This window comes from Eulemur rufifrons, chromosome 19, assembly GCF_041146395.1.
Source record: "Eulemur rufifrons isolate Redbay chromosome 19, OSU_ERuf_1, whole genome shotgun sequence".
Classification (NCBI taxonomy): Eukaryota; Metazoa; Chordata; class Mammalia; order Primates; family Lemuridae; genus Eulemur; species Eulemur rufifrons.
The window spans coordinates 115,413,743-115,439,944 of NC_091001.1; the positions used below are offsets into that span (position 1 = coordinate 115,413,743).

The window sequence follows — 26,202 nt, forward strand, 5'->3', positions numbered from 1 at the left end:
GTTAATTTTAGGTCAAAAAGATTTTATTTAGGATTTTGATCCCAGGAAAACCTGCCAAAGATGTTAAAAGGTTTGAGGTACTTCACTAAACAGAGTCAGAGGTCACTAACAGACTCAGATAACTTTTGTTTCTTTGAAATAAGAAGTCAAAAGTATATGAGTCTAAACTCTTATTCAGTTAATGTTCAATTACTGTTTTAGAATTCTTATTTGGATAATATCTATATATTCAATGAATATTCATCATTTAATTTCACTTAGTAAAACTCTAAGGGTATATTTACTTAAAATATTTGAGAAACCTCCCCAAGTAAACATGTTACAAAATATAACCATCATCAAAAATTTATTTACAAACTTTTTTCCTAGCCACATCTACCCAATTTATTCATTCTTAATTATGCCTGGAAAATTTCATGAGACAGACAAATATAGCCATCATCCCAGGCTAAATTTTCATGCCAAGAAAGCATCATAAAAGTAAGAAACTTAAAGTTAAATATATGCATATTTAGCTGAAGACCTGGCCATTCCCATCAAACCAATATTAGACCAGTCTCATCTGCCAAAAGATTACTAAGTCCTGTGCATTTGAATAGCATCTGGGCTTATTTGCATAATTTATGAATACTCATTTATTTATAAGCCAATTTGGTACTATGGACGATATACAAACAGACCTTTGTAGACAGTCCCATTTGTTGAAGCTGTCATTTCTCCCCATCCAATTATCTTGATATCCTTGTTTAAAATTGATCGACCATAAATGAAAGGTTTAAGTCTGGACCTCTATTCTGTTCCACTTGGCTGTAGGTCCATCTTTATGTCAGCATCACACTGTCTTTATTGCCAGAGCTTTGCAGTAAAATTGGATGTCTGGTTGTGTAAGTTCTTCAATTTTGTTCTTTTTTCAAAATTGTTTCGGCTGGTATATTGTCTAGATGCTCTGAATTTCCATACACATGTTAGGGTCAGCTTGTCATTTCCACTAAAAAAAGGCGCTGCCAGGGTTCAGTAAGTATCCCGGTTAGTCTGTAGATCAGTTTAGGGGAAAACTGCCCCTTAACACAGCCAGACCCCCGCCTCCCCGGCGCCCCCTTCCCCGCCCCTCCCTGTCCTCTCCCTATCCCGGTCCTCCCGCCCCGCCCCGCCCTCGCTCGCTGTCCGGCTGCGCCCCCGGGTGGCCGCGGGGGGACAAGCGGAGCCGCAGCGCGGGGCTGGCGGGGGGCGGAAGGGGAGGGGAGGGGGCGGGGCCGGAGCACGGTATGGTGGCTCATGCCTGTAATCTTAGCACTCTAGGAGGTCGAGGCAGGAGGATCGCTTGAGGTCAGGAGTTCGAGACCAACCTGAGCAAGAGTGAGACCCAGTCTCGACAAAAACTAGAATGAAAAATTAGCCAGGTGTGGTGGTGTGTGCCTGTAGTCCCAGCTACTCAGGAGGCTGAGGCAGGAGTATCCCTGGAGCCCAGGAGTTGGAGGTTGCAGAGAGCTATTATGACACCACTGCACTCTAGCCCAGGTGACAGAGCAAGACCCTGTCTCAAAGAAAGAAAGAAACAAACAAAAAAAAATCCAAACTGTACTGTATAATCTGTGGCTTTAAATTGTTTTATTTTAAATCTTAAAGGCTACATTAAATATGTAAAGAGAGTGTTATGAATATAATATTGACCAAATTAACTGATAGAAAGTGAAACCAAGAGGAAATTTAAAATACAAACCGGGTCATTTTTTGTTGCTTTACACTTTTTATTATCTAAGGGAATTTAAAAATTTTTCATTTATTCTAGGGACTTGGGTACATCAGTTGAACAAAACAGACAAAAATCCCAGCTTCTACCAGCGAAGACCAGAAAGACACTAAAAGATAAACATATAAAATAAATACAGTCATACCTCAGTATCTTTAGGAGATTGGTTCCAGGATCCCCATCAACACCAAAATCTGCAGATGCTCAAGTCCCTTATATAAAATGGCATAATATTTGCGTATAACTTATATATATTCTCTTGTATACTTTAAATGATCTCTAGATTACTTACAATACCAAACGCAATGTAAATGCTATATAAATAGTTGTTATACTGTATTTTTTGTGTTATTTAATTTTTTTTTCCTGACTATTTTTGATCTGTGGTTAGTTGAATCTGTGAATGCCTAACCATAGATCCGGAAAGCTGAACATAGAGATTGCTACCAGGTGTGAAGTGTCATGGGAAGAAAAGAAAAAGAATGAGGTAGGAAGGATCGAGAATTGGTGTCTGGCGGTTGCAATTTTAAATACCTGGCTCAGCCTAAGTATCAACACTAAGTGACATTTCCTTGTGAGAGGATATTCCGGCTGTTTTGACAGTAAACAGAGTAGATGATGGGCAGGGAGGCCCTGTAGTTTAGTAGGTCACTGAGGTATCATTGATATGCTGGAAGTAACGCAGGTGAGAACTAGTCTGATTTATTTTGGAAGTGGAACCAACGAGCTTTCTTGGCAGATTGGAAGTGAAAATGAGAGTGTGAGAGGGACCAAGGATGACACCAAAGTCTGTGGCCTGAGCAGCTGGAAGGATGCCCTGACAGCAGCACCTGGCTCTCTCTGTCCTTTGACCACAGGCAGAGTTTTGCGGGTCCTTTGGTGGAGTACTGGCCGCTAGACTGGGACACTGTCACGTGTCCCGACTTCTGGGATGTATGCTATCCAGCTGGAGGAGTCACAGAGGTCTGGGGCACGAACAGTTTTCGCATTGCAAATGTCAGCTGGAAGTGCCGGGCCTGAAGCCAGTGAATGACAAAACGATTCTGACTGTTACATTGAAAAAAACAATGGTCCGAGGGTTTCAGGACCTCGAGGTCTCAACTGCGACCCACAGACACCTCGTCCCCCGCCAGCTCGGCACCCCGCTTCCTCCTCAGGGCGCGGCCGCGGCCCACACCGCGCGCAGACGCCGCCCCTCCGCGGCCGGGCGGGCGCGAGCCGCAGCCGCCTGCGGGCCGGGCTGGGAAGAGGCTCCCGCGCGCTCCCGCCCAGGCTCGGTCGCCATCTTCCGAGCGCGGTTTCCCGCGCAGGCTCCACCCCCTGCTGTGGGCGGTCGGTTCCCCACAGCAGCAGCCGCCCAACCTGCGCGGCTCCAAGGTGGGGGTGGCGCCGCCCGCCCATCCCGAGGCGGGCCCGGGGGCGGGGCCTGGCCGGGGCGGGCCCAGGGGCGGGGCCAGCGTGGCGGCCTCGGCGGTTGCGCGATGAAGCCCCGCCCCCCGCCGCTCTCGGAGCGCGCGACGCCTCTGGCTGCGCCTGCGCACGAGTCAGGGCGGGGCGGAGGCAGCCGGGAAGCGGCGAGCGCACCGGGAGCGCAGCTGCGGGCTTCGGGGCGGCAGGAGCTGCAGAGCCGTCCAGAGAGCGGCGCTGCGGGAGCGGGCGGCCGAGACACAGGCGACGGTGAGTGCAGCGCCGGCCCCTGCGCCTCGCCCTCTCGGGCCCTTGGGCGGCGGCCTGAAGCCCCGAACCCCGGTCCCTGAGGACTCCGCGGTGAGCGCCGCCACGCGCTGAGGGCTGCGGGCCGCGGGCCGAGCCAGCGGCTCCGTTTCCAGGTTCGGGCAAGGTCCCTTCCCCGAGGACCCGCCCTTTGGGTTTGTCCCTTCTCTCTGAGGAAGGGACCCGAGCTCAGCTCGGAATTCAGGCAGGTGGGCGACTGAGGCGCCGACCGCCCGCCGCGGTAAAGCGGAAACGCAGACCCCTGCCCCCACTTGGAGGGTCTGGAGGTCGCGAGGGTGGCGCGAGGGGCGGGCGGGGACAGCCCGTGGTCTCCAGGTGAGGGTTGGCGGGGCGGGGACCCGGCTCCGGAGCCCCGACTGTCGCCCGAGGCGGCCGGCGCGTCTCGCTGGGCTCGGAGCGGAAGTCCCGGCCGCCTCCTCGGAGGAGGAGCGCGGGCGACTCTCACAGGTGGTTTCACCGGCTGTGGATCCTGGTTGGGATTTTGGTCCCGAGTGTGGTCGGTAGCGGCTCGCTGATGCCGCTTTAACGGCTGAAAAAGCGCCCAATCCACTGGCTTAATGTGTGCAAGAAACAGTGTTGAGATTCCTTATTACTTTGCAATTCTTTTAAATGATAAGGCTTCGTAGAGGAATTCGGTGGTGGTGTGCAGTTTGCAAACGCAGACGTTAAAGGGCTTGGAATACAGTAGATGCTCATTAAAATATTTGTTGAATGAATCTGGAAACATCAGACAAAGCTGGTCTCACATCTAGTAAAATTTAGGCACATACCCTTTTGACTAAGATTAAGGGAAAAACGTTGGCAAAAAACATGTAGTTTTGTTTATATGCTTGTTTTTGATTTTTACCCAATATATGCATACTTTGGAACCATCAGTTGTTACTCTCAGTACTACTAACATCGAAAATAAGTTTGAAATGTGAATTTTTTATTTTGAGGAAAGTTGGTATACATTATCTATTTCTTAAAATCAGGCTTTATTTCTCATTTTCTTTAAAAATAATGGAGAACGTAAAGAGGCGCTGGGATTGTATTTTGAGACCCAGCTTTATTTTTCATTGTGAATAAAGTTGTTTATGTGTTTTTGAGGGACTGCTATGGTCTTGAGTGTCTTTTCCAAAAAGGGAGAACTGTAAATTGAAGGAGGAAAAAAAACTAATGTTGCACTAATACAATTAAACATTACCATTTACTCAACAGATATTCATTAAACATCTATCATGTGCTGAGATCTGTGTTGAGTGGTGTTTCTGGGGCCGAACAAAACTCACAATAATCCTTTTTTAAAACGAGCATAAAGTTCTTTCTTACAATCGATGTTGCAAGTGGAGACTGTCTTAAACCCCTTGTGCCTGCTTTATGTTGGGAAAGGTGGGAGGTGAACTGCAGGAACTGTAAATTCATAACAGTCTATTTAAAAGTTAATAAGCAACTTAAGAGGGCTAAGATTATTGGGTTACACTTTCATATTGTCAGTTTAGTAAAATCTATCTACATTTTAAAAAGAAGGGAGGAAGAGATTTAACAAACTGGTGTTTTTATTATCTCTCTCTTACAAGAAGATTTTAGTACAGTGTATTTATTGAAAGGTCATGGACTTCTGGTTCTGTGTTCTGTAAATAATCTTTGCAAGAGCAATATTTTCTATTTTTAAAAATCACTGATGATAAACATTGGATTCCTTTTCCATAAGAAACGTTTTTAAGTAAAGCACCATTTCAGGAATTTATTTTGTCCTTTTCTTTACTATTTACAAACAAATATAGTATTAGCTTGATAGTGCTGCAATTGGAAGGTTTGTTAGTAATAATTTGTGGTTCCATATATGGACTTTACCGTAGTTTTACAACTGATAAAAGTGCTTATTAAAAAGAAGATGAAATTTTTAGTATTGCATTTATTCTAAGGTTGCATTGCCTATTTTTATCTTATTTACATATGTTTAAAAACAATATTTGGCCTCTTCAGAAGTCGGAGTTAATGTACTCCAAAGCCAATCTTGATCTTTACAAAATAATGTAGATTACTAATTTTTTTGCAGTTAGCTTTTGAATTTTGGTGGTGACAACCCTTTTGACTTGTCAATGCTTATAATAGTTTATACATTGTTGAAAATAATGTATACATTCAAATAGAAGTTTTAGATTTTAGACTTACTGGCTATTAGCTTTTTATGATTGTTGTTCCTAGGAATAATAAGGGAAGGAATTCCTCAAATTTTAGTGGTAGAGAGTTGTGATAGTTTTTCTTTAAACGTGTATTTCTTGGAGGAAGAAATGTGTATTTCTTGACAATTTACCACTATCAGTCTGGTGTTGACAAGAAATCTAATAGTGGTGATAAAGAACAATGTAAGCAGGCTGTGATATGTTAAATAAAAAGTGCCTGGCATTCTTTTTGGATAAGCACGTCATCAGAATTCTTGACAATCAACAGCATGGAGACATGTTAAAATAATTTTTTCCAAGAAATCAGGATTCATAATGAATATTTTTTGTACTTTAGAAAACCCTGTAAATGTTTTTAAAGTATTATTCCTGTGTTGGAGTAGTTCATAATGTTTTGAGGCTGAGTAAATTCCAGGATTATCCTATTTTGTAATTGTTGGAATATTTGAAATGTTGGTGTTTTCTTCATCGAGGTAGATGTGTCTGCTGGGGAGGGTGGTTCATTTTTTTGTAAGGTCCTTCAGAGTGATCTAGAAGGAATTTCTTTTCTCTCAGATGTAATTAATCAAGTGATGAAGAATGATGCTAACAAGGCATTTGCAGCTGTGCCCATGTTTGCCTGTGTAGATTGTGAGAGTTTGTCAATTAGCATTTGTAGAAAACACTTTTGAATTTTAAAATTTTTATTTAAATGCTATATAACAGATTTCTCACGTTTATTGTCTAGTATAGGTTGCTATTATGTTTTTAATTCCCAGTTGTCTTTTTAAAAAAACATGAAAATGTTTAGGTTTCTCATCTGTTTTAGGATGAATCTGGGATTTTTTTAAGGTTTTATAAGATTTTTCACTCACAATGAAACATGCTTATTGGTTTTGATTTATTGTAGTGTTTCTTTTTTTTGTTAGTTTGTTTTTTTTTTATTTCAGAGACAAGGTCTCACTCTGTCACCCATGCTGGAGTGCAGTGGCATGACTGTCACTCATTGCAACCTCAGACACCTGGGCTCAAGCAATGCTCCTACCTCAGCCTCCCGAGTAGCTGGGATAATAAACTTGCACTGCCATGCCCGGCTAATTTTTAAATTTTTTGTAGACACAAGGTGTTGCTATGTTGCCGAGGCTGGTCTGGAACTCCTAGCCTCTGCATCCCAAACTGCTGGGATTACAGGTACTAGCCCCCCACCTGACCTCTTTTAGTGTTTTCTTATCTCAGTTTTTATGAAACAAATATTTTAACATTTTATTGAATGTTAAATGTTAGTAATGTGTCAGAATGGGGCATTGTAGGTTCCCTGTGTATTCTTGAGAGGAACTGAGTAAAGCATGTGCTTATCCTTAATGCTTGCTTGCTAGTTAGGTGATAGCATTTTTTCTGATTTTTTTTCATACTTCCTGGAAAAACTTGGAATTTAGCATATTAAATATTGACTTGCTGCCTCAGTCCAAAGCTTAAGTATGCTTGACTCTTGCTGTAATACTACCAAATTATGAATGGACTAGAATTTAGTTGAGACTGCTCTGTGACTGCATCCAAATGGGGTTTCTGAATTGAAATGCCAAAAAGACTTGGTCATAAATTGTCTTTATCTTGACACTATAAAATACCTGTAAATGTATTTTAGTCAAAATCATGGTAACACATACTCACTCCTTTTCCTAGAATGCATTAGATAAGTCCGCATTAAATAGAGGTGACTTTGAAAATGACTAAATGGTGAGCCCTGATATTTCTATTTTGTTGCTTGCCCGCTTAGAAACTCATGCTAAGATTTCTTATGACATCTTCCGTGATCAAATTTTGTACTCAAACCTAAAACGACTTTTGTTTTATTTGACTTAATAATTTGCTTTCACTTTTTGCTTAGTAAAGCAAAAATGAATTTTTACTACATCTAGCATTGGGTATATTTTATGCCTTACATGTAGCGGGAATTTATGGGTATCTGTGGAACTAGTATGTTCAGTGGATGGGACTTGGTAAGGTTAAGCAGAAAACAGTTTTCACTGTGCCTTCAGACCCTCCATAGATTCAGTCTCTACCTCTGGATGAGCTCTTAGTAAGATCAGATAGCTTTTCCAGTAACTTTCAGGTAATAACTCTTGTGGTCATTTGTCATTCATAATCTTATTTTAGTCATTAGAAGGTGCAGTTCAGTATAATCAGTGTTGAGCCTCTCACACAATTCTGAACTCTTCTTTGGTTCCCACTGTTTCAGACCTAGAAGCCTGCTTTGGAGGAAGATTCCTACTGGATTTCTCTTGTTACTTTGCCAGATTCTCTTCAGTATGACATCCTCACCTGCTCAGGGTCCAGCTCCGTGCAGAAAAGGGATCGAGGGGAAAGGTATGGTTTATTTTAGCTCATCTGATTGTGATCTGGCATTTTTGTCTTCTGAGTTGGACAGGTTGTTCAAAGCTGATGCCCTAGGACTGCTGGAAATAGTTTTCTTGAGAATTCTATGTCTGGGACCCCCAGCTACAATTCCTGTGGTATAATTCTCTATCTTTAATTTCGCTTCCCAGCTTTCCTCATCTGCGGGCCCACTTTGCCCAGGGTGACGTTTTGCTTTAGTGTTTAAGGTGGTTCTATAACATTTTAACCAGAACTGCCCATACTTTACTAAGGATATTTCATTTGGCATAATTCCACTGGGGCCTCCGCATCCTCTATTTCCAACTTCTGTCAGATACAGTAGACCCTCTGTGTCTGTGGGTTCCACATGTGAGGATTCAACCAACTGTGGATCAAAAATACTAAACCCTGTCTCTAAAACAAAATACAAATTTAAAAACTACAGGATAACAGCTACTTACATGGCATTTACATATAAGTAATCTAGAGATGCTTTAAAGTCTATGGATATGTATAGGTTATATGCAAATACCTGCCCATTTTATATCTGGTACTTGAGCATCTGTGGATTTTGGTATGGTGGGGTTCCATGAACCAAACCCCCGTGGGACAACTGTAACCCCCCCCCTTGACAGTACTTCTGTCTGTTTGGGACCTGCAGTCCATTGCTTCTGCCACCTCTGTACTGTCCCCCTTCCTGCACATCCTTACTTGAATATTTTCCCTGCCTTGAATCCATGGTCCACTATTATAATCTCTCCCTTTCATACACCCTCAGTTCCATGTAGGGCGCTCCTCCATTGCACTCCGCTGGCCAGCCCTCCACCCCACACCGTTTACATGCAGTTCTCCATCCGGTTCAGCCTGCACCTGGGCAGTAGACCGTGCTCTAGGAAAACACAGCCATGCTGACCCGGGTCTCCAGTTCAGTGCCTGACCGCTGACCTCAGGAAGGCCCTTTGTGTTGGTGAGAGTGGTGTAATCCTAGTACATTGCCCTGGTTGAATCACTTTAGCATTCCCATAAGTGACTATTTTTTTTTTTTTTTTTTTTGAGGCAGAGTCTCGCTTTGTTGCCCAGGCTAGAGTGAGTGCCATGGCGTCAGCCTAGCTCACAGCAACCTCAAACTCCTGGGCTTAAGCGATCCTACCGCCTCAGCCTCCCGAGTAGCTGGGACTACAGGCATGTGCCACCGTGCCCGGCTAATTTTTTCTATATATATTTTAGTTGGCCAGATAATTTCTTTCTATTTTTTTAGTAGAGACGGGGTCTCGCTCTTGCTCAGGCTGGTCTCCAACTCCTGACCTTGAGCGATCCACCCGCCTCGGCCTCCCAGAGTGCTAGGATTACAGGCGTGAGCCACCGCGCCCGGCCCATAAGTGACTATTTTACACCTCTCTCCTCAAACCTCTAAGCTTTTCTCCATTTTCATCTGATAACGTGTTTCCTGTGTGTGAAAAATGAAAGCGATCAGAAAGCGTTTCCATGTCCCTCAGGCCTCTGCCCATGCTCTTTGCATTTCCTGCTGTTCTTCACCCAGGTCTCCGTGGCTGCCCTGGGTTCTCTCCCTTCCTCCTGTCAAGGACATTGCGTTGCTTCCATGTCCATCCCCTCATGCGTGCCAACGAGATGTGTCAGTGTCCTATTTTTACTGGATCATTCCTGTCAGCATATAGATATATATGCAGCATATAGATACTGATATCTCCCATGTTTAAAAAACCTTGTTCCACACCACATCTTTCTTTAGTTACTACTCTCCAGAAAAGTTGATATTTGTGGTCTTCAGTACTCCCTCCCTCTCTTGGATCCACTACAGTGAGGTTTTTTTTTCTCTTCCATTCTACCATAGCAGCTCTTTTTTGATGTTACTAGCGACCTCTTTGGTGAATTCTAATGTCAGTGAATATAGCAGCAATCACAGCATTTGATGTGGTTGATAATGTTCTCTTCTTTGAAACCTTCTTCCCTTTGCTTCTGGGATATTACTGCTTATTTTCAGTTTCTTTTGCTGGTTCCTTTTCATCACTCCAACTTATAAAAAATGAGGCAGTGTTCCAGGGATATATGTTTAGACCTCTTCTGTATTTATATTTAGTCCCTTATGATCTCATCTCATTTAGCTAGAATTATATATTTCTAACTAAAAATTTTGTCTTTAGTCTGAATTTCTTTCCTAATGTCCAGACTTATATGTTCATCTGCATACTCAACATTTTCAGCTAGATGTCTAATTTAACTAGACATCTAGATCCCAAATTTAACATGTCACAACTGAAAACTCGTCGCCTCCTTCTTCTCTCCCACCCCCTCCAATAATTGTTTCCATTCCATTCTTCCTCATCTTTTAAATGTCCACTCCCTCTTTCAGTTTCTCTGGCCCCAAACCTCATAGACATCTTGATACTCCCTTCTGATACTCCCATATCTAATTCAAATAATTATCACGAAAGTACATTCTTTATATACTTTAAATGCTGCCTTAACTATAAATGGAACCACAATTTGCTGCCACCCCTGTAAGCAACCATAATCTCTTGCTTGTGTTATTTTCATAGTCACTAGTCTCCTCGCTGCTTCTGCACTTTTCTGTTCTCAACGCAGCAACCAGGGTGATCCTTTTAACATGAAAGTCTGGTTATTTCACTCCAGTGTTCAAACCGTTCGGTGGCTTTCTATATCCTTGAGAGTAAAAGCCAGAATATTTACTGTGCCTATAAGAGCCTCAATTGATCTGTACCTCCTGCCTCTCTGGTTTTGTGTCCTACACAATCAGGTTTCTCCTTGGCTTCCTCTACTCTGGCCCCCAGGCATCCTCCAGGCCCGGTCTTGCTTTCGTGCCCTCAGGGATAGAGTATTGTTTTATTCACTGCAGAGTCCCCAGGACCGAGGCTGGTTCCTGATGGGCACTCACAGTTCCTGAATGAATGGCTGCTTGTCTTGTTACTCCTGATGCTGGTTAAGCCTATATGCATGTTTCTATAACAAAAGTATTTGAACTTCACCTAAAACCGTATAGTCCTGTAAGAATTAAGTAGAAACAAATTTAGATGCAAGAATATAAAGTAAGTTTCAAGTCAATTTTTGGGTATGGGAAGTGAAAATACACAATGAAATGGTAAGGGACAGAGGAAATAGGAAAGGAATGAAGAGAGCTAAGGCAAATGAAATAAAGAAGAGGAAAACCTGGTTTGGAAATAGGGTGACAACATGTAAAAAATTTATTTTGGGCTTGCTCCATATTTCTTTTCAGTTACATTTCTCGAGTTCTGAGTGTTGGTGATTTTCATGGACTAGACACTTCAAGTTGGACTATATTATACCCTTCTTTTTATCAGGGATGTAGGCTCAGGTGAGATCAGGAGCCAAAACTTCATTGTTCTGTGTTTTGCTCAACTGTTTTTGTTAAAGAAAAGGAGAAATTACTGAGAAAGCCTAATGGTATTCTTAGCAGTTTTTATTTTTTTTTTGTAGAAACCTCCAATAGAAGTCTCATAGTTTTAGGGAGGGATTTTCAGTGTACAAAAATGTATTGGAATGCCTGTCCTCTTGGTACTGTGCCGCCTATTTAGTCCCCCCTTAAAAAAGGATAGGAATATAGGTACATTTATTGTTTTGCACGGTAAACTAGCAGCTAGCTACAATAATCACAAGTTTATTGAGTAGTATTAAATGCATATGCTTATTTGTGCTCTTAAATGAAAAAAAGAAAAAGAAAAATGCTTGTACAGACTTCAATGCATAGTCTAAAAATGGAGTTTAACTGATATTTAGTTGGGAAATGAGAGTGCAAGGGGAATTAATGATATGCAGATTTTTAGTATTTCATTCTGCTGAGACAAGATTTTTTTTCTTTTAACATTTTTTCCCTGAGCTGTAGGTCTCCTTTCCTGTTGGTTGATTAAAAAGAAAAATCTTTTAGATAAATTGTTGAAATGAGTAGCTTAGTAGTTCCGGAATGAATAAATAATTTTATGTGCAAGTATAAATTCTCCTCAAACCAGTCTACACAGTTTCCTTTTTTTGTGTAATATGCAAAAATTTGTCTTTCTTGACTTGTGGGACTTTTATGTGGCCATAATGTGGACTTGGTTTTCATGGCTATAGGTAGTGTGGGTGTGTATGTGTGTGTATATTTCTTTACAGTTTTTGTAACATGAACATGTAATTTAGACTGATATGCTGATATTTTACTTTAACTCCTAAGCACTAATTTGAACAAAAATCAGATTTGGTATTATATTCTTCTTTCATGTTAAAATAAACATGACCTTTATAATTCTTAAAAAGTCTATTTACATACCAAATAAAATGATTTTGGATGACACGCAAGAAGTGTTTGCCTATGGTTTTGAAATGGTCCTAGCCTGAACAACATAGTGAATCTATTTTATAGACTAATTAGGTCATCTTCATTAAAATTTCACATTGACATACTTGGATTCATATGTTATCATTTCACGTATGAAGTAACCATCTTGGGTTAATAAGATCCTTATTTCTGAGCTGGTGTGTAGTCCTACCACTAAGTTTATTTCAGCTATAGTCACGGTTTTCTGTTTTTTCTTTTTTTTAAAGAGACATGGTTTTGCTCTGTTGCCCAGGCTGGAGTGTAGTGGTGTGATCATAACTCTTGGGATTGTTGTAGCTAGCTGCTAGTTTACCGTGCAAAATAATAAATGTACTTATACTCCTCTCCTTTTTTAAGGGGGGACTAAATAGGCGGCACAGTACCAAGAGGACAGGCATACCAATACATTCTTGTACACTGAAAATCCCTCCCTAAAACTATGAGACTTCTATTGGAGGTTTTTACATTGGCAGTCTCCTGCCATTGCTTCTTGAGTAGCTGGGACTACAGCCATGTACCACCATGCCCAGCTGAGCAGAATTTTTTTTTTTTTAGAGATGGGGTCTTGCTGTGTTGTCCAGGCTGGTCTCGAATTCCTGGGCTCAGGAGATCTTCTTGCCTCTGACGACCTCTCAGACAATCTCACCTTTGCTCATTAGGCTCTATCCAAGTTAGTCTGTTCACTTTTTCAAACATGCCATGCTTGGTCTTGCCTTAGGACTTTTACGCTAGTCGTTTCCTTTGTCTGAATGGTCTTTCCCAGATCTTGAGCCTGGCCCCTTAACTTTAAGGTCTCAGCTTAAATACCACCTAACTCACCACTCAGTTTAAAATAGCTTCCCCATTACTGTTTTAATTTCTTCAGGTCATTTCTCAGTCCTTGAAATTATGTATTTTTATATATATTTCTTAGGAGAGCAGGGACCTCATTTGTCTTGTTCCCTGCTGTCCACAATGCCCAGAATGCTACCTGGCACCAAACAGGTGTGCAGTAAAGTGTTGAATGGATGAAACCAGGTACCGGTCTCATTTGTTCTTTGTTATGAATGATTTCAGTGTACTAGTATTTTAGACTGTCAACAGCACATTTCTTCTAACCTAGGGAACACAGAAACTGGATCAGTCAGACAAAAGCCTGGTTTTAGAACAGGGTGAGACATGAGACAGTTTGGGACCTGCTCTGATCCTCAGTGTGTTCCGTGGAGCCAGTGGTGTGCTGGAGTTGGTGAGGTGCCTGCGCCTCTCGCTCCAACTCCGCGCTCGGTGCCATCGTCTGGCAGCTTGAAACTGGCCGTGGTGGGACAGTTCCAACATGGGAATGGGCAAAAGCTACTAATCAGGGCCCTTTTGTTCAAAAGAGGTTGTGATTCAATATTTATCAGGAGACCACTGGGTGGGCCCATGTGAAATTGCTGGTGTTTGCTTGAATATTGGCAATTTCTTATGTTTTAACCTAGTAGAGTTACCTGTTTTGATTTAAAGATAATTTCTTCATAGGAGTTAGTGAAATTACCTCAGTACTTTACCTTCTTTCTTTTTCAAAATTATGTTCCCTTCACATCTGATGATTACTTTGAGGTTCATTTAATGCATAAAATTAGCTATTTATATGGTTGCAGGTTAATTATTTAACTGTACATCTAATAGTTTAGCTTATTCCAACGCAGGCACAAAAGATCTTCAGATTCCTCTGAGAGTGTTCTTGGTTTCGCTACTGAGCAGTAAATAAGCCTTTTGAAAGGTGTTCCTTTTCTCATCCAGAAAGCAGATCTGATTCAGTTAGTGATATAGCATTATCTACCCTTTTTTCCCCCCTATGATTTACATAAATATGTCTGAGTTCAGTTCTTTGTTTTTTGTTTTTTTTTTCCTGGCTTTTTTCTTCTTTTGCCCATTATTAGTCTCGAAGTGCTTGCTTACATTTTCTGATCATTTACTTCCGCTACTCCATGATTTCTTCTACAAATAAAATGTCACTAAATCAATGAAATGATTTTGTCTTGTTTCTCGAGTTTTTTCCTATTATCTTTCCTATGGTTACCTGGACATTCCAGCCCATTTCCAACCCTCCCCCCAGCTCTCCAGTAAAGAGACATGAAATTACAGGCATCATTTTCTTATTTGAGGAAGTTTATCGTTTAAAAATTGAACTTTGTTGACTCAGGGGAATTTATTGGTATTTCTTGAGCAACATTTGCTTTATGTTAATTCTGAATAAGTGGATTTGAACCGATGGTATTGAATTATTATGAAATATGACACCTACGTTTCCTATCCTTTAACTCAAATTGTTCTCTTTCTTATGTACATGTGAAAAAAAAAGTGTTTAATGTAGAGCATCAGAAAGTACATGTAAGCTAAAGAAGAAACCTTTACTCCTACCACCGCAAGATAACCAACCACTGGTATTATTCTGATGAATGTCCTTCCAGATAAATCAGTGAATATATGCTTTTTCACAAAAGTAAGATCTTATTATACATAGTATTCTATAACATTTTACCTTAGCAAATATTATGATCCTATAAGCATTGCTTTTTATTACTTCAGTTTGAAAGGGTCTTATTGGAAAGTGAAAATTTTGTTTGACAAGGGCAAAGCTGTCAGCAAAGTTGTGATTAAAAACAATGGTGTTGGCCGGGCGCGGTGGCTCACGCCTGTAATCCTAGCACTCTGGGAGGCCGAGGTGGGCGGATCCTTTGAGCTCAGGAGTTCGAGACCAGCCTGAGCAAGAGCGAGACCCCACCTCTACTAAAAATAGAAAGAAATTATATGGACAGCTAAAAATATATATAGAAAAAATTAGCCGGGCATGGTGGCGCATGCCTGTAGTCCCAGCTACTCGGGAGGCTGAGACAGGAGGATCCCTTGAGCTCAGGAGTTTGAGGTTGCTGTGAGCTAGGCTGACGCCACGGCACTCACTCTAGCCTGGGCAACAGAGTGAGACTCTGTCTCAAAACAAAAAAACAAAAAAACAACAACAACAAAAAAATGGTGTTTATGGAGAGCAGAATGTGGCAGAGTCAACTGGAGACAAGAATTCCTTAAGCAGTAATTTTTTTCTCAAGAGCTCTGTCACCATTGTACAATAGCCTGATTGTTTTATACTAGCTAACAAAAACCATTCCTGACTCTATCTATGTAAAGTAGAATTATTTTAAATAGCCCTATGGTGAAATATGGGCCTGTAAATACGTTCATATTTTTTAGACTGCCCAAGTCCTACTGATGTCTTTTTTTTTTTTTTTTTTTTTCATCTTGTTATGGGGAATACAGAATTGCAGGTTACATACGTTGCTCCTGTACCGCCTTTCCCCCCAAGTCAGAGCTCCAGGCGTGTCTGTTCCCCAGGTCGTTACTGATGTCTTAATATTAAAATACTTCTAGAAGAAAAATGTGTTTTTCTGACAGCCTTCCTCTATGTGTAGTATGGCAGTTTATTAGATATTGCTACCCTTTCTATGTGTCAGAGTGAGAGAGTTCTTAGAAAAAGAAAATTTAGCATGTAAGAATTCTTATGTTAATGTTTGATTTGACTTTTGTTTTATGACTGTGAAAATTCTTGTGGAGGAATTGCTGAGATGTATTGGTGTATTGCATCCTTGGAAATTACCAGTCCCAATCTTGTCAAGTAATTGTCTGGGCCTTAAGGTAGCAGTTTTGTTTTTTTTTTTTTGAGACAGGTCTTACTCAGTTGCTGGGGCTAGAGTGCCGGTGGAGTCGTCATATCTCACTGCAACCTCCTACTCCTCGGCTCAAGCGATCCTCCTGCCTCAGCCTCCCGAGTAGCTGGGGCTACAGGCATGCGCCGCCATGCCTGACTAATTTTTTCTGTTTTTGGTAGAGATGGGGTCTCACTCTTGCTCAAGCTGGTCTTGAACTCCTGAGCTGAAGGGATCCTCCTCCTTCGGCCTCCCAGAGTGCTAGGATTACAGGCGCCAGCCACTGTGCTGGGCCTTAAAGTAGCAATTTTTAAAGCCAATCAAAGATCCTTTAAGGGTTTTATAATTTAAATGTTTTTTCCTTTGCCACAGTGATATCTGTTGCCTAGGTAGAGTAGGCTGTTGCTGTTTTGCCTTGTTTTTAGCTATGCCCTTTTCTGTGCTGTATTACTGCTTGCTCGCAAGCTCTTGTAGTCTTTTTCTGTTCAGTGGCCATTTCTCTTACCCCGCAATGCCACATCCTGAACGGTGCATGTGTTGCGGAAAGCACTTCTCACAGGGTAAAGAAGAATAAAAAGCAGTGTAGTCAACGTGGACTTTTTTACTGAGAAATGATGTATTTCTTGTTTAGAGACTGGCAGTGTAGTCACTAAAAAATGTTTTTCATCCACATTCTATGTTTGTGAATGGACATGCAGGTGTCTCTGTTTGTTGGAAGGCAAAGTGAATCTTGAGATAAATTCGAGAAAAGTGTTTAGAATTATTCCATACATTTTGCTGTTTTAAAAAAATGTTATTTTTTAAAAAGTTTCATTCCAGTGAGTTTTTAGCGTCCTCTTTTTACATTTATTTTGTTTTTGTAAACTGTTCTAAAGAAGCTTAGAAACTAGTCACACAGTAAGTGGCAGAACTCACGTTTGAAGTCCTTTCTGATTTTTCAGAGTCAGTAGCTTGGGAAGTGCCATAAAGTGGCAGAAAGAATATGGACTTTGGAGTTAGACACACCTCAGTTTGATCCCTAACTCTGGCACATATTTGCTGCATGGCAAGTTCTTACCCTGGGTGATTTTTATTTTCCTTTTTATTTAAGTGAGGCTTATTAAGATTAAATGAAGTAATACACGTAAAGCACTTGGCTTGTACAAGATGCTAATAAATGTTTCATTTCCTTTCTGCTACACCTTATGGTTTTAAAATATCTTGGGAGCCACTTGGACATTTCACTTGAAAGTGAATTGCAGTCAGGAAGCTGGAAATAGACGTAACCCAGGTGGACTCGTATTGTAGTGACCTTCTTAATTTCCCTGTCTGAGAAGCAGAGTGGTTCTTATAACTGTTCAAAATATTTGACTTCAAGGCAGGTTTTATTGTTACAAGCTGAAATGGAACCCATTGGGATGAGTTAATTATTGCTGACCAAAATGGCAAGAAAGTAACTATTTCTACATTTCCTGAGAAATTGAAGCATTTGTGCTGTATGCATAAAGATGGTAAATTTTAAAGGCTAAGAACTGACCCTTTGGAAAGAAATATATGATGAAAATAGGAGGGGAAAGTGTTCAAGCGATAATAAAAATTTTTTTTATCAGATTTAAGAGATGGTGGTGATTCAGACATGCGCACAGTGACACAGGTGCTAAATGCAGTGCTGGAGGGAGTACAAATCTGTGGAACCTGTTTCAGAAGCACTTTGGCACATGTCACAGAGCAGAACTTAGTACTTCCGAGAGTACATTCTAAGGAAATAACCCATTTTTCTGTTTTGCGGGAGTGAGGGGAGAAATTATTTTTTTTTACTGTAACAGCCTTATTGAGATTATTCATATAACATAAACACCTTTTTAAGGTACATAAGTTAGTGTTATACAGCCCTTGCCACTATCTAATTTTACAATATTTTCATCACCCCCCTCCCCCGAAAAAAAGAAATTAGCAGTCATTCTCTGTTCTTCCCTCTCCTCAGCCCCTGGCAACCACTAACATATTTTGTCTTTCTAGATTTGCCTCTTTGGACATGTAGTATAAATGGAATTATATGCTGTGTGGCCAACTGGCTTTTTTTCATTTAGTATAATGTTTCAAGTGTGATCTGGACAGTGTATGTCAGTACATCATTCTCTTTATGGCTAAATATTATTCCATTGTAGGATATACAACATTTGACTTATCTATTCACTAATGAATAGATAGTGAGTGAGTGAACCCAAACAACTGTGATGAACAACACTGCTATGAAAATTCATGTACAGGTTTTTTTGTGTGGATATGTTTTAATTTATCTTGGATATATACCTAGGAGTGGAATTGCTGGACCATATGGTAATTCTACGTTTAACATTTTGAGGAGCTGCTAGACTGCTTTCCAGAGTAGCTGTACAACTTTACATTTCTGTCAGCAGAGTAGGTAATATGTGGCCTTTTGTAACTGTCTTCTTTCACTTACTATGTTCAAGGTTTATCCATGTTGTATGTATCAGTACTTTTTTTTTATAGCTTTATAATAAACCTTGAATTCACATAGTATAAGGTTTCTAATGGTATTCTTTTTCAAAGTTATTTTCACTATTCTATCTTTTTTGCATTTCTATGTGATTGTAGAATCAACGTGTCAATTTTTACAAAAAAGTCTGCTGGGATTTTAACTAGAATTGCGCTGACTCTATTGCTTAAATTGGGGAGAATTGATATGTTAACTCCATTGACTGCACTGATCTATGAACATAGTATCTCTCTCTATTTGTCTTTGCACATCATTTGCTAATTGATTAATAATTCATATTTTTCATATTATAAATGAACTTTTTTTTACAGTGTCAGTTTCTGATTGTTCTTTGAACAATTGTTTTATAGAAATAGAGTTCGTTTTTGAGTATTGATCATGTATCCTGCAATGTTCCTAAAATCACTTTAGTTCTGCTAACAGTAGTCTTTTGGTTTTCCCAATTTCATTATAAGATTTAGCATAGCCTCTGAGTTCCTTGTCAGCTTAGAGTTGAAGAATTGCATAAGCTTATGAATTGTGATATCAATACCTTGCAAGGAGTGATGTGCAGCATCCCCAATATTTGTCTTCATTTTTCTTTTAATGAAATATAATATTCCTCCTAATATGGAACCTTGACATTTCAAGCTACTGTTATTTAAGTAGTTGAATTTATAGGCAATTTCAGCAAAGTATTTGATTCTGAGGGAGGAATTGCTGTTTGTTTTCATGGCTGGAATTCTAGCCATCTGTTCAAATTATGTATTTTGGAGGGTGAATCAATTGCCTTGCTGATGATTTTGGGGGACAAGGAGAGTATATAGTAAGGACTTTCATGTTTATGGCTTGAGCAGAACTGTGTGGATCATGGTATGATTTATTGAGACGAGGAAGAATGAGGAAGCAGTGGATTTAAGATTATCAGTTCAGCTTGGACAGGTTAGATTTTAGGCCTGTTTGCCTACTGTGTTAAATGCTTATAGGTTTATTTGGGTGCTTGTAAATGAAGAAATATATTTTAGGTTAAAAACAGGCCTGAGATCCCATAGCTAGTCATTTACAGAATTAGAACTGAGGTCTTGGGTGCTCTGACTAAGCCCATGTTGTTATTCCCTTATGCTATATTATATCCTCAAGGCAGAAAAACATGCCTGGCTTTGGCAATAATAAAATGTTCCCTGGGAGCTACTAGAAATACGTAGCAGAGTTTGGAAGCTCAGCTGCCTGTGGAGTCCAGGCAGGTAACCGTGAGCCAGGTTGTAACAGGAAAGAGTGGCGTTGTCTTTGGAGAACAGCGAAGTCCATGCCCCACCTAGAGGGTTCACTGTTAATCAGCTCCAGCAGATTATTACCATGTGGGAACGTGGGTGCAGTATTGCCAGATTTTCTGATTTTTCAAGAGAGCTAGAAGTGTTGATTTTTCACGTGAAGTCTTCTGATTTATAAATGTAGGTAGCTATCCTTTAACACACTGTGGAGACCAACCTTGCGTGGGTCCAACAAAAATATCTGTCTGCTAAATTCTGCTTACTGGCAATGTTTGGTAGGCTTGTACCGGTATACTGCGGAAGCAACCACAGATTTACATGATGGGAAAAGGATGGTAACCACATATAATAAGCTCATTACAAGTGTTGAAGTGTAGGTTGCTTAGTTTAAACATGGTGCTTAGTCTGATGTTTGAGTTCAGTTTTCATAGGATCAGTTAATTATAGATGGGGGAGGGGGAATTGCTCCCTGCAGCTTTTTGCCTCCTAATTGCATGCTTTCATTTGCAGATAGGGCCGGTTTGGAGTGTGTGGATTTTTGAGTGAAACCTCTTCCCCAGATGAGAAGAAACCTTCAAGGAAGAAGTACTGACAGTGAGTCTGCAGAGTCATCTGGATGCATAATGTGGAATGTTCTAAGCCCAGATGTAGCTGAATGGGTGGCTCCACTGATGAGGAGTGGTAAGTCTGATTGTCCCCATTGATAATTAAATAACCTCAATCCTTTCCATAAAAATAGGACGACTTCTGCATTCTTAGCATTTACTGATGAACAGTAAGTTAATTTTTGTATCACTGGGAAAGACAACAGTGCAGTTTAAGAGAATTCTTTATCCCTAACAGTGTATTTAATGTATATCAGAATTTGGCTTTCTTCTTCCAGTTAGGCACATCTCTTCCTTTGCTTCTGTATTTTTCTTTTTTATTTCTTCATTCCAAGGCCAGAAATATTCTTGAAATACTCAGCCAACACTGAAGTGATGGTCATGATGGTTACCGGTATCCATGGTAATCTTAGTTGTAGTGGATCTCATTCCCTCTGGAAGTTACTGTTCTAGTAATGGATACGAGAGACAGTTCTGGCTGATGGGAGATAAAAGAGAACTCTGCAAGAGGCTTCTGGGGAAGGTTTTCTTGCATTTGAGAAAAGGAAGAAAAAAGATGGTCCCTCTTCTGTCCAGGGCTGGTTTTAGCTGGATGTGACATCTGGGACTGCTGTAGCCGTTTTTCTAGTAGCTCGAAGGTGATGCCTCCATGACGGAGGGCAGCACCAACAGGATTGCAGAAAAGTGGAACTGGAGCCCCGTTTACTGTGCCTAGAGCCACCTTACCTGAATTGCTTTATTGTTCAAGTCGTTTTGCCTTGAGATTTTCTGTTATTTGCTATAGAAATCATCCATGTTCGTTTGATTTCTTCCTTTTCTGATTACCCAAAGCCCTATCTTTTAGTGTCTCAGGCATTTCTACTTGATTATGTTTTATGCTGTTCAGGAATGTTTAAAGTCAAAGGCTATGTTTATATTCCTATCGTGTGTGACATTAATGCGCTCTTCTTAGTGAATTCCTAAGTCCATATTTGTTGAACTGAATTATTTGAATGGTGGAGTATTTGAAAAACCAGTCCACGGAATTGAATAGAGATTTTCTTCTAATTCACGTCCTTTTCTTTAACCACACTACTTCCCTCTAGGATTATTAGTGAAGTTTGACTTTTTATTTAAGATGACTAGTGTGTAATATATGTTCAGGTGGTTGTTCTACTCTAAAACATATTGCTTGGATTTTGCCTTTTGTTTTTGTGCAACTTTACCATCAGAACCAGAATACTTGTACATGTTTGAGTATTGGCTTTTAGTCTAATAAATGCAATTTTGCTTTCTCCTCCATTATAAAATCTGAGAATAAACTTTGTGTTTTCTGTGCTAATTGTAAGAATGAGGGATGTGAACATTAGGAAACATAGTTCAGGAATGATTTGTATTTGGCTTTGGAGTGCACATTCACAGTAAGATTCCCTAAAGTGCACATCCCCCACTGTGTTCCTAGGACCTGTGTTTTGGGCAGGGCAAGAGAAGAGGTGTGGTGGTGAGTATGGTAAGAGGGGTCTTGAGCCATAGGACGGATTATCTAGTTGCTTATATTTTAAGGCTGTATGAAGCAAACCACTTCTTTTCTTTCTTTCTTTCTTTCTTTTTTGCCAAAGTCAAGATATTCCTGTACTCTTCTATCTTTTAAGTTGTTATTATAATCTCAAAAAAGTATGGGGTAAGGACCTCTTTTTCTTCTTGAAAATCTATGATGTTGCTTTCAGTGATGTTAACAAGAACAATCATGAACTTGTGGTTTTGATTTTACCAGGTAATCTAGTAGTACATTTTGAATCCTTCAAAAAGTGATTTACATTAAGGGAAAATTTTAATTTTTTTTTTTCTTGATAGGTTGTGATGAAAATCTGGGAGAGTAATTTTTAAGAAGATAGGGAAAGTTACATGATGTGCTTTACCCATCAGTTTAAATGCAGTAATATCATTGTTTAGTAATATAAGAAATTTAAATCACTAAGGTCAACTTTAATGTGCTTTGTTTCATATAAGTTTTGATGGGTTTGTAGGAATGGATCATGTGTCTTACCTAAACCAATCACGGCAGGCATGTGACTTAAGCCTGATCAGTCAGAATGAATCTTAGGACATTTGCTAGGAATGCTGGGATGAAGGCACTTTTTTTCTGAATTTCAACCTGAAAACGTAGTCACTGAACTCCTGGCAGTTATCTTCTGACCATCAAAGGAAAGTTAGTTGAATAAGAAGTCAACACTGAAGGAACAGAGTGGAGAAAAACCATGCCCTGGTCACCTCAGTTGAGCTGCTAGCTCAAGCCTTCCTTGAAGGTGCTATGCCTTTACACTTTCAGTTATAGGAGTCAGTAACACCTTGTTTAATCCAATTTGCTTTGGATTTTTCTCTTACATGTATGTGAAAATGTCCTGATACATCCTTCTCATCACTCATTCCATACCTTTATAATAAGAGCTCAAGTAACTCACTAAATTTTTTTTTTTTTTTTTTTTTTTGAGACAGAGTCTCACTTTGTTGTCCGGGCTAGAGTGAGTGCCGTGGCGTCAGCCCAGCTCACAGCAACCTCAAACTCCTGGGCTTAAGCAATCCTCCTGCCTCAGCCTCCCTAGTAGCTGGGACTACAGGCATGTGCCACCATGCCCGGCTAATTTTTTCTATATATATTTTTAGTTGGCCAGATAATTTCTTTCTATTTTTAGTAGAGATGGGGTCTCGCTCTTGCTCAGGCTGGTCTCGAACTCCTGACCTTCAGCGATTCACCCACCTCGGCCTCCCAGAGTGCTGGGATTACAGGCATGAGCCACCACGCCCAGCCAACTCACTAAATCTTGAATTGTGAATTAGGCAAGTAAGCCTCTAATACAGTTATGCCGGGTAGCAGATAATGCAGTCTACGCACTGATTTTTTTTTTTCAGTTCCAAATACAAGGACTAAGGTGGTAAACAAATATGTAGTCCACGCCATTGCAAATGGAGTTTGTTGTTAACTCGACGAGACTGACGTTATGTGAACAGTCTTACTATGAATGTATTCTTATTAACGGAAGTTAGGGTTCTAGAAAAAAGGAGCATGTGTTCATCTACAGTGATTGGCCCTTTGGCAGGGACTCCTGCTGAACTCTTGGCACCTCTAGAACCATAAAATAAACAATTATGGGCAACTTGGAATCTGGCTGACTTAAAAAAATAAATACAATAAGTCAGTATTAATTATTTTTTCATAAGGAGAGTTTATAAAGGTGCAGGACCACAATCACCTATTCAAAATCTTTGGGCCCACATGTGTTTTTAAATTGCAGAACTTTTTATATTTTAGAAAGTTTAATTTGGTAGACATCCCTCATTATCTGTGAGAAATTGGTTCCAGGACCACAGGTGCTCAAGTTCCTTATATAAAATAGCATTGTAATTACATATAACTTACACACATCCTCCCATATACTTTAAATCATTACTTCTGATACCCATTATGATGCCTGTATATCACTTTATTCATGTGACAAATTCAAGGTTTCCTTTTTGGAACTTTGTGGAATTTTTTCCCCCTGAGATGTTGTCTATCCATGCTTGGTTGAATCCCTGGATGCAGAACCCATGGATCCTGAGGGTGGACTGTACATACTGTGTATTTAATGTGACTTCTCTGCTGTGGTTTGGATGTGATTCCTCCCTGCCAAAAAAGTTAGTGAGGCAGTGTTGGGAGGTGGGGCCTGGTGGCAGGTGTTTGGTCGGGGAGGTGGATCCCTCCTGAGGAGACTAATGCCCTCCCCAGGGAGCATGTTCTCTCCCTTGTGGGAAGGAATGGATCAGTTCCCCGAGAGTGGGTGCTGTAAAGTGAGGGTCCTCTCCTGTGTGGTCCCCCTTCACACATGCCTGCTTGCCTTTCCGTTTCTCCACGTGCTAGTGCAGCTGAGACCTTTACCGGCAGCCGAGCTGGTGCTGGTGCCATGCTTTTGGTCTTTATAGCCACGAGAATTGTGGGCCAAATAAACTTCCTTGATTTATAAATTCCCCAGCCTCAAGTATTCTGTTATATCAACATGAACAGGTAAGACAATCTTTTTTTTAAGGAATGGACAGGTGGCTTTTTTTTTCTTTCCTAATAATACAGATAATAATATCTTAACATTAGTTGAACTACTAAATAAATGCCAGGCTCTGTGTAAAGTACTTTTCTGTATTATCTTAACTTACCTGTTTAATAAACTGTATTCATTTATATACTTGAGAAAATTTAGAGAGGTTAAGTGACTTTATCAAGGTTCATTCAGCTAGGAGATAGGAGAATTGAGATTGTAACCTAGAGCTTTTGGCTCTGAGGTCTGTGCCCTTAACCGCTGTTCAGACTGTGGATCGTGCTGTGCCGCTCAGGGCCGGTGCGGAAGGCGTCATGTCTTGCCCACTGGGTTACTGTTCTTTTCAGCAGGGACTTTCTTGAGTACATGGTGAGAGAGGAAGGGAAGGGGGAAGAAGGGACTGTCTTGAAATCTTACTGTACAGGGAAAAAGAAAGAAAAATTTTAAAATGCACTTTTAACCCATCACATATGACAGCTACATGATGGGCTAAAAAAATTGAAACATATCTCTGATGCCACATTTTCTAAAATAAAATTCTATCAATGTTGTCTGTCAGAAACACGGGAAAGGTAATTGCAGCCCAGTGTCCACTCCCAGGTTCAGTGTGGGCACATCCGTGAGTATTTTCTGAAACTTGATTCCTGGGATTGGGATTCTAGGGGTAAGGATAACGGCACGTTAGTTAGTCTTTTAAACTTTAATTATGAAGTTCTGGTCTGTAATCTTAGGACTATTCACTGAATTCATGAAATCTTTAGAATTATAATATTTTTTAAGTCTGCCCATTTGAGCAGGAAATATTTGTTATTTTCTTCATTTTTATTTCTTTAATTGGTATTGAGATTTAACATTTTTGATGTATTTTTTTTTTACCTGTTTTCATTTTTCCTTCAGGATTTTAAAAGATTTTAAGTGGTCTTCACAAATCTATTATTCTTTTGAAAGAGAGATGTAGAAAATTAAAAGGAATGGACTCTGGAGCCAGATTGTTTATTGCATTGGCTAGAACTTCTAGAACATTGTGATTATAAGGAGCATCTTGTCTTGTTCAATACTTAATGCTTCTGATGTTCCATTAAATGCTTACATTTTTGGAATGTTTATAATATTTTGACATAGAGCATTTTTTTCTTTTTTAAGATGCATCTATTGGCCGGGCGCGGTGGCTCACGCCTGTAATCCTAGCACTCTGGGAGGCCGAGGCGGGTGGATCGCTCAAGGTCAGGAGTTCGAGACCAGCCTGAGCAAGAGTGAGACCCCGTCTCTACTAAAAATAGAAAGACATTATATGGACAACTAAAATATATATATACAAAAAATTAGCCGGGCATGGTGGCGCATGCCTGTAGTCCCAGCTACTCGGGAGGCTGAGGCAGTAGGATCGCTTAAGCCCAGGAGTTTGAGGTTGCTGTGAGCTAGGCTAACGCCACGACACTCACTCTAGCCCGGGCAACAGAGTGAGACTCTGTCTCAAAAAAAAAAAAAAAAAAAGATGTACCTATGTCCTAGGAACGATTAAGCATTATGTCTGCCTTTGAGTGTGCTTTATAAATGTGAAAGAGATCGGTTTGCTGGTTAAGACTTTTTAAAATCAGAAGTATATGTTGAATATTGTCAATTCAATTTTGACATCTGTATAGGCCAGATTTTAAAGTGTGTATAAAATGATCTTAAAAAGTGTTTAATTGTCACTGTGTTGCAGTTGCTACAAACTAAAAATAAAGTTACTTTTGTTAAACTGCACTGTAGTTAATCTCTGGTCATCTACAAATATT

The 26,202-nt window shown here is 40.2% G+C and overlaps 1 long non-coding RNA gene across 1 annotated transcript; it reads left to right on the forward strand.

Moving 5' to 3' along the window:
• Window positions 1-3,334: 3,334 nt before the first annotated feature.
• Window positions 3,335-25,420, forward strand: LOC138399954 (uncharacterized). Its single transcript, XR_011236201.1, has 4 exons — window positions 3,335-3,427; window positions 7,871-7,998; window positions 20,281-20,451; window positions 25,322-25,420. It is a non-coding gene; the product is annotated as an uncharacterized lncRNA (long non-coding RNA).
• The last annotated feature ends 782 nt before the right edge of the window (window positions 25,421-26,202 follow it).